We start from the raw sequence: 10,411 nt of genomic DNA, 5'->3' as shown, positions 1-10,411 counted from the left end.
AGTTGTTATTTCACTTTCCTGGTATTTCAACATAGTATCTTTTGGTGTTTTACAAGAGAGAATTCATTGTCTCTTGGCTGAGCGTTAGCGAAGCCTATCGTGACCACACGATATCTCGAAAACGAACTGACCTACCGACCTGATTTTTCCATGAAGCTTCACTTCAATACTGTTCTCGAAGATGGTTGCGTGCCACATGATGGGGTTTGGCTGACTTGTAGCGTATGTTTTTAGGTTGGTAAAATGGAAAATCATGATGGAAATGAGAAAATATCAGAATAAATACATTAAAAACAAACTGAGTTCAATCATATAAATGTTAAGTAGTGGCATTTTAATCGATGTAGTCTACATACCATGGCATATACATAATAGTTTGATTACGTACATACAAAATTGAATGTGTAAAAGGAATAAATAAATGGGTAATGTATGTATAATAATTTATACAAAACGTTTTAAAAAATCAATATATATATACATATATATATTTATTTAATTTCTAAAGAATTTTGTTTATATATATATAGTTATATAATTAAATTAGATACACATAATTACTCAAATTAAATATTTCTACATGGTTATTATTTTATAAAAGTAAAATATTTATTGGATTTTATTATGTTGAGTCTTGTAATGATATAATGACTGATCATGATTCATGCATGTGATGTTTTAATGGACTGTTTAATTAATAAATTGCAAAGGAAAATAAAAAATCTTGGCAATAATTTATATATTTTTATTAAAATGGAATATTTTTAAAGGTAATGAAACACCCTGTGAATATATCTTTTTTTGTATAATTTTACAGTAATATTAAGAATACCAATTTGTATTATTGTATTATATTTGTATTATTTAGAATTAGGGCAAAAATAAATTTAATTAAACTAATAAACCTAATAATATAGTAAAGAAACTGCATTATATTATAATTAGTTTAGAGAATAAAGCGAAAGTGTGAACCCGAGAGAACCTACCATTTGGAAGTAATGTAAACCATCTGAAGGACTCTTGGAAGGGGTGACATAATTTAGCGTTTGTGCTCTCACCTCATTTGGTGAAACCACCCTTCCCATAACGTGTTGTGGGCCCCATTACTTCAACACTCCACTTGTGTATTTCTCTTTCTTCTGGTATTTTTTTAATATTCCTCAAAGATAACTGAGAATGTGTTTTATGTGTTGATATAATTTCCCCCTAATTTCCTAGTCACTGACTGTATGAAACCTAAAATTATAAACACAGTGAAATCTACAAATGTTTTGAAAAGTTTCTTTTTGAAAACCACATTAAACAGACTATTGAAATTTCTAGCTGTTTAGGAATTTAAATCTCACATGAAAAACTGAATTGGTTTGGTAAATAAGTTTCCTTTAAAAAAAGTGGTACATAGAATCTGTAATTGTACCAGCGGCTCGTATATTTTACTCAGATACTGTAGATTATAATGTACTAGTAGTATGATTGCAGATTGTTGACATTATTTTGGTTGAGCGTTAGCGAAGCTTATCACTCGATGGGCTGGGAAAATTTCATTTCTGTCTGTCTGTACGGACGATATCTTGGAACCGTCCTTACCTTATATTGAAATATCTACTGACCAATTAACTTGCAATTAAGCATGAAGATTCCTTTATATATTAAAACTCCATGGGATTTGGCTGACCGTTAACGAAGTTTTACGTTGGTTATATGGGTTACCATAGTGTCAGCAAGAAAAACCAGAATTCATAAAAATGAAAAAAAAAAAACTGAATTCAGTCAGTTGAAATTTAAACATGTTACTCTTATTAATAGAGTAAACAGACGAAGAGTGGAAAGTCAATGTTAGAACTTGGTACAACATTCGATTCTAACGCGCCCATAGCTCATCGGAACTTTTATTAATTGAACGCTCAGGTTTCATAATGTAGTTTAATGAACAAAATCTGAATGCATTATTTTGTAAGATATATCAAGAAATATGTCTTTTGTTGCTTTTAAAATGTGCTTGACACCTATTTCTACGTACACAAAAATATTTTCCATGATGGTGTACGTCCAACCATGGAATTTGGTCGAGCGTCATGGGACGGTAGGATGATACAATTTCTCTTCATCTTTCCGGAGTATTTAAAATCTTTATGACTGTGGGTATTTATATCTGTCCGTGGGACGTCTTAAGAATGAAGTGAGCCGTAGATTTGAAAGTTTGCAAGTACCCTCAGCGTAGCCAGTCACGTGACACGTGGTGTGGCGTACTCCCACATTGTTCTAGTACGGAATGTAAAGAAATTAAAACTAAGTGATCTGCATGCTGATTGTACGTTTCTATAACGTGGATAGGTTTGCCTGAAACATTTGTCCAACTAATTGTTCTTGTTGTTAATATATTTTTTATTATTTATAAATATATGGTGCAAATACATTTTCCCTTCCCTTGCACATATAACTGCTAGATTGTATTGTATAGAATTTTTTAATGCTTTTATACGCTGTTTTATTCATTTAAAATCTTATATAAGTGTTTTAAATAAAACCGTTATATTTATGTGATCAGAATACTTTTAATTACATTGTTTGATTTCCTCCACCATTTAGGATAAAATATAAAAACTTGAAATAAGTTTATGGAAGTCATTCACAAATTTATATTTAACTTCATTTATAACATCAATACGATATTTTATTCTCAGTTAACTGCTAAATGTGCAAACGCTGGATTCAGCTCCAAGTTCACCTTCCTCATAGTAAAGGGCCCAGAACCTGACAATATCACAGGCGTGACTCCTGGAATCTGGTGACAACGAGGAAGGTGGACTGGAGTTAAACTCAACATTCATATTGAATCAAACTTTCCCACCGTAGCTACGTTATGTGTGTGCTTAGAGATCGTGTTTAAAATATCTTAGTAACGAGAATTCACCTAGAATACACTATATGTTGTAATTTGGGTATCTCTGATGTCGAAACAGTGTAAAGAGTTCAGTTGAAACTTCTTCGTTGCCAACTTTTGAATATCTTGAGACAAACATGACTTCAGATTCCAGGAATAAAGTCTGCGACAGCACCATATTTCAGATACTACACCAGTAGGAAGTTTATCGGAGCTAACTTTAAATTCATATTGATTAAACACTTCCCACTATACCTACATTTTTAATATTCATTTTAATTTTTCTTTATTACGAAAAGGAAACAGTAATATTAATTTAGGTTTGTTTATCGTTCTAAAATTAAAAGTAATTAAAGTGGTGGTTCCTGTAAAACAAACCGACATCACAAGGGAGACAACAACTACGGCAATCTGAGCCACTGTCCAATCAATTGAATAATCAGGCGGCGACCACTAGTCACCTCTGGGAGCCACTTTATACTCCACTGCGCGATGGCACGACACAGTGGCTACAAATGTGTGGTATGCAGGTGTGGTGTGTGCCACTAATTATAATGTCATATCTCTCCATTCCATACTTAGCAATTATAATTTTAGCATACGTTGAAAATTGTAAGAGTTTCACTATTAAATAATCAATATATTCATATCAAAGGAAATCAAATGGAAATGTAAAGTAAAACGAATTGATTCACAAATAGATCAAATACCCCAAGGCAATTAAGCCAATACTGGTGTTTTAATCTAACAGGAAATGGTCTGATTTCAACAATTGTAACTGTTTAAGACTCATACATTATCAACGAATCTCAGCTGCTTAATAATAATGATTATTCCAATTAAAGCTCCCATATTATATAGTTGGCTTTTATATTTTAAACCTTAATAACCTTAGTTTACTTTTAAGAGATGAGCAGTCTGGAAAATATTTATTGGCAATTAAAAGTTAAGTGCTATATCGGATGACACAGTTTTAGTTGCTCGTTATGAAACTCTTTATTGCCGGACAACAATTAAAAATAGTTTTATTCAATACAATTCCTCAGTTTAGCCTTACTCTGTCCGTCCTCATTTCCCACTAGCTGTATGAGAATCTTATAAAATAGAATAAGGAGGAGAGCTAGTACAATACAAGGTGGATGGTACTAATAAAAAATGGAAAGGTCGTGTTAAAGATTTGATCCTGCGCAATCTCTAACTCAGTACCGGGTATGGCGGTTATCGCAAGATGACCAAATCAAGCAACGCCGAGCGTGGCTGCTGCTTGGATGGGTGACCGCTAAGTATCCTGTTCTTGCAAGTATCCCGCATGACCAGCCAGTGGTGGTGGTTCGGAAGTCAACTTTAAGCCGTTGGTCCTCAGGTTGGGTGTTAGAGAGGGCTTCTTAGCCCTAACTTCGCCTGGTAAAATTAGCCATTCTTTAATCTTTTTCTCTTATGCTGATGTAGTCTGACGCCTTAGAGCATGAGACTACCAGTGTGAAAAAATAAGAAATAACTTAATAAAAAATAATGAGGTAAAGTTTAACAACTATACCTGTATTATAATTGAATGCCTAAACTGTCTACGTAGAATTTTCAATTATATTGAGTTATTACAAATTTAAGATGTCATAAATACGAGGGTGGTGTAATAAGTCTGGAAAAATGGAATAAACTAACTTTATTTCTCGACATAGTCTCCTTGCTAGGCTATGCAATTGATCCCGCGAGTTTCAAATGTTTTCAATCCATGGGTTCGTCGAACTCTGCCAAATAGTCTGTTGCAGCGGAGGACACTTCCTCATTCGATGAAAATTTCTTTCCACCAAGCCAAATTTTCAAGTTTTGCAATAAGAAGACGTCACTGGGGCCAAGTCTGGTGAGTAGGGTGGGCGAGGAACCAATTCGAATCCCAATTCAAGCACTTTTGCCATTTCAATAGCTGCGGTGTGGGCTGGAGCATTGTCCTGGTGAAACAGCACCTTCTTCCTTGCCAATCTTGGACGTTTTTCAATTAGTTCCTGTTTCAAAAGATCCAGTAGAGCAGCATAGTAGGGCCAACTTATGGATCTAACTTTTTTCCAAATAATCTATCAGAATTATACCCTGAGAATCCCAAAAGACAGTGGCCATCACCTTTCCAGCTGACAAAACAGTCATCACCTTCTTTGGTGCACTCTCCCCACTCTTTGTCCAATCTTTGGACTGTTGCTTGATCTCCGAAGTGTAATGGTGGATCCAAGTTTCATCCATAGCTATGAATCTGCGCATAAAATCCTGTGGATTGCTCCTGAAAAGTGTAAGATTCTGAGTAGAAACGGTCTTTCGTTTCCATTATTAGATTGAAAGTAAGGAGGCGCCGGAATCCATCGCGCACAGTGCCTCTTCATGGCCAGTTTGTCATGGAGGATTCAATGCACTCGATCAGTTGAGATGCGTACATTGTTAGCTGTGTTGCGACTTTCAATATTAGATCTTCGATTATCATATCATGCACTTTATCGATCTTTGTTATTTTGTTAATGCTATTAATAGTTTTATATAAACTGTTGTAACCCAATCGTTACTATTATAACGTTTGTTTGATAGTCATCATTTTAAAAGTTTTTGTATTGTAATATTATTTAAACTAATTATTGTTATTTTTTGTACATTTTGTTAATTATTAATTGTTATTCGTAATTATCATTGATAGTAACCAAATTAATTGTCTAATTTACACATCATTAAATGTTTAATGATCTTAGTTATAATATCATATTTTGTGTATTATATATGTATATAATGGGTTTTACAATGAATAAATAAATAAAGTGGCCTACATTTTATTATCTGGATTCCGAGTGAAAAGTAGCATTAGTTTTTGAGGGCCGCCGAACAATCCATCAATAGGGACGCCCCGCCGTCAACGTTAGAACATCATTATACCCCCTCACTGCCGTCAAGACCAAATTACTTATCGATCCAAGGACAGCCGGAAGGTCTCCTCACCCGGCAAGAGAGCCATTGTTATAATATTCGCTTCATCATTGCTAATTTGTTTACGAAATATTTCAATATTCTAGCCGTACATAACGTCAGCAGTCAGGTAAAAAACCACGTTAACATTGTGTTAGAAATGATATCTGGGTTAAACTTTAAAATTGTACTAATAATTATTACTTGTAATAATGTAAAATCTTTCAAATTAAATTTTTTTAATGCACAAACATTTTTAGGTTGCATTGACTTAGCGTGTTAATATTAACTTACGCCTGGAGCTCTCTAACAGAGGTTACGTAATCTATTTTCGGGTGGATCATATTTATATTTTGTAAATATGTGTAAACTAATTTCTCAAAATAAATTTAAATGCTGCTGGGCTATAAATAATCCCATTAAATGAAAAAAAGAAAACATTTAATTTCTGGAGGGTACTTGCTATCTAGGAAACAAAACCTTCCTTGTCAGGTTTTGACCAAATATATCAATTTAACATTTCAAATCCGACCGTTCGACAGTAACTTTAACATAACTACAGTAATAATATTTCATCACTCTGCATGGAAATAGGCTACTTTCTAATACAACAGATATCTGCTTTCTTTCGTTAACTGATTTCCTCTTTCTCAATCTCTGATCTCTTTCCCTATAAAAACAATTCAACTACATGTGTGATTCCGTTATTTGTTTTGACAGCCCTATGTCACTATAAAATAGTGTTACGTTTCGTTACAGAACTTACGAGACTTACTTACTTACTTACTTACGAGACTATAAAATTTCGGAAAATCTTTTAAAATATTACGTGTGTTTTTTTGGATCGTGGTAAAAAGTAACGTTTTTAAATTAGGAACTGGGGGACACAGGACGGTAGTACATGAGTGTTTCCCTTCTCAGGCAGGAGCTCAGTTTGTCAAAAAACTGCCAAATTTCATAAAAAGTGCCGCAGTGCCTAAGGCATTTAACACTCATCTGTAAACTGCATTGCTCTCAGAGGCTTTTTACAGTACAGAAGAGTTCATTGGCACATGTTTGGGTGACCACATAATGGGTGGTCTAGAGTGGGAAATTCGAATGAATGAGCAGTAGGATGGATGGAATAAATTGTATGTATGAAAGTAACCTAGATGTCATGTATGAATCCAAAATTTTAGCCTATTTTCTTCCCTTACAATTGCTATAACATGTACATGTTCTAAAGCAATATAATTATTATTATTACTTGTCTCGATAGCATATTCCACACTCGGCTTTACCTTGTGGGTTACTTTAGAGACTGTTAATGAAATTTACTATTCCTTAAGCTGTTTATATTCACTAAAAAGAGGTCTATTAATACTCTACTGCCATAGATAAGTTAATAATCATGATTTCAGTACCTTATTACCTTATAGATTTTTTTATTAGTGGAATAAAAGATGACCAGTTGCACATTAAAGTAAAGAAATAAAATATCAATTGCACCCACTTTCCAAAACAAGGTGGCAAACTCCTCGGAAACATTATAGAATATTCAGCAAAGCCATCAAACAATTGGCTGATTCATAACTATTGAAGCCCATGATGCAGCACAGACGGGTTAATTAATGCGAGGTTTGCCTGATTACCATAACGCCATATTGTCGGCCCGTGTCATTGCTATTTCAATAGCGTATGGTCCCTCTATTTAAATAAAACGGAGATGCTTGAATAGACTATATAAAAATTGGTATTTAGTTCCCATAGTAGGTATATTGAGTCTGACAGTATTTGATGTTACAGTAGTGTGTTAGCGTACTGAATTAAATAACTAAAAATATGTTTTGTATCCTACCGACAATCCAATTCAAGTCCATGTGTTCCCATGGTAACATTATTTGAAGATCAATCTTCATTGTCGGACCTGAGTTAGTACAACTATGAAGGTTGATCATTGAAATAATGTCACAACAGGAATACACGGACTTGGCTTGTATTGTCGGTTGGGTGCAAAATGTATTTTTATTTTTGTCATTATAATAAATTGTAGGATATCAGCAATGAATTATAAAAGAGATTAGATCATTTTTAATATTTTAGATTGACAAAACTCTTAACACTTTTCATTTAGTCAATACCACTTTTTGTAAACAGCGAATACATATAAAGCTAAATAGAAACAAAAGATATCGTGAAGGGAATTGAAATATTACGTACATACGCGTTTATTACTAGTAGAACAAGGTAAATATTTGTATATGTTTATTGATAACAAATATGAATGTTCAACTCCAGCATTTAAACTTAAGTAAATTCAATTTCGCCTTATTATATTACTGAATTTATGAAGGGAGAACAAGACAATAACCAACTGAAATAAAACGTGCAGTTTCTAAGGGTGCACTTTATCGTAGGTAACAAATGGCCGGTGACCTAATTTAGATTAGCTAACTCTCGAGATCTTGCTGCATTTTTTGTACGTCAGATTTTGATGTGGGTCCGATTTTTCTTTATGGGTTACAGTAGTTCATAGTTATTATTTAAATGGACAAATAAATTAACAAAAAACATGTTATATAAATAATGTTAAGTGCTTAAATGTTATTGGATATAGTATCTACTCAAAAGGATTAAGAAATAAAATATTCTGGAATATCAGTAAGTAATTTCATCTTTAATTTACTTATTACGATATAAACGTATTATGAGACATTAATTAGCCTATTTATTCTCAATATATTTAATCCTTTACCCTTTATATTTTTTTATAAAATACTACAGCTCATTAAATGTAATACAAATCTCCATAAGGATGCTGTAAATATTTATTGAAAAACATTTTATTCACTCAGTTCCAACTTCCAAGTTTAAAATGCCCGGAGGTGTTTACATTTGAGAGAACTTTGGAAAATGTTTGAAACTATCTTGTTTCCTTCGTAACTGAAACACTTATTTAGCGACAAACTCAACTATTTATATGTACTAAAATATATGTGTAATAATTTGACATTACATTTTATGACTTTGAAATATTAAACATGTAATTTAAAACCGAATCGATTCCAACTTTACTTTATCATACAAATTTATAGTCACTTTGTGTCAGAAAACATATCCCAAGGTTATTTAACATGGTACTGTATGGAACAGGTAATAAGCAAATTTACAATGCAAAATCAAATCCAAACTATACAAAATCATAGTGCATGTCCAAATTACAATTTGTATGCATTCCCGGATGAAGTATAATAATTATGTTAACTCTACTTTTCATTTAAACAGGACAAGTTGATTTAACCCAGAATTGGCCTGGCGGTGTCATATATGAATAATTGCAAGCAGGTCCATCCAACCTTCGCTCTGTGATGTTCTGGATGTAACAGATGCTGTTAGCTTGTAACACAACATTTTAATACTGTCTAAAGCAGTTTAATTTATATGCCTGCCGTTTTAGCTTGTAATAGGAATAAATTAGTTCCTCCTTGTGGAACTAATATATATCAGTAAAATAAATAGGGCTATCTTCATATTGGTGTCCTTTACAACATGAAGTTAGTTTCGAATGATTTACTGTTGAACAATATTTACTTCACGCGATTGCTTTGGCTTACAATCGCGATGCCTACAATTAATTAGATTTACGATTGTATTTATATTCCTGTTTTAGGTTAGTTTTTTTGAGACGTACAAATTTGAAGTTTAGTGGATAAAAAAAATCATTATAATATCAGATTAAAACTTCTATGCGCATTTCTTTCACTTTTTTGTGTATTGAACGATAACTGTTATGGAATTGTTTTATAGCTCTGAAACAGTTAAAATACAATAAAAGGTGTACTACAAAAGTGGGAAATATTATATTTATCCGAAACAAATTTAAACTTTTATAAAATTCCTTAAATTAAGGAGTTTGACGAAATTCTTTTACGGGCGACTGCCCTATGGAAGCAAAGGTATGCCAATCTGGCTAACGGATTTTTCCAAAATAAGACTAATCTTTTGAACCCATTTCAACTTATTTGGGCCATTTTTTAGGGCAGTAAATGATAACACAGGCCGTGTTATATAGCATGAATATGTATGTACACGTATAACTTTTAAACGGGTTGTTTTGGCCTCGGTCAGTCATGTTTTGTTGAAATAATGTTAAAATTTTATAGGAGCGGTCCTTTAAGGATAATTGAAATAGGCCGATTTTGTATACTAAATCTATCTAAAAGTATACATTATTCCACTCATTTCTATCATATAAAGTTTGGATTCCTCGTGGCGTTTATCCAATGTCGCATTGTAGCGGCTACTGCGGTTATCGAAACATAACAGAATCAAGTCACGTATAGCGTGGCTGCTGCTTGGATGGGTGACCGCTGAACGATCCTGTCCTTGCAAGCAGTCCACCTGCCTGGTCGTTGGCGGTGGTTCGGAAGTCTCCTTTCAATCGTTGGTTGTCAAGTTAAGTGTTAGAGAGAACTTATTAGCCGTAACTTGCCCTGGTTAAAAGGAAGACATTCTTTGACTTTGAATTTGGCATCGTTGACGAGCCCACTTGGATGCCAAATGATTAATTCGAAAATAAGCGACAATAAACCTGATAATTTTAAATTA

This window comes from Homalodisca vitripennis, chromosome 7 (assembly GCF_021130785.1).
Source record: "Homalodisca vitripennis isolate AUS2020 chromosome 7, UT_GWSS_2.1, whole genome shotgun sequence".
Taxonomy (NCBI): Eukaryota; Metazoa; Arthropoda; class Insecta; order Hemiptera; family Cicadellidae; genus Homalodisca; species Homalodisca vitripennis.
Note: the sequence above shows the minus strand (reverse complement) of the source record.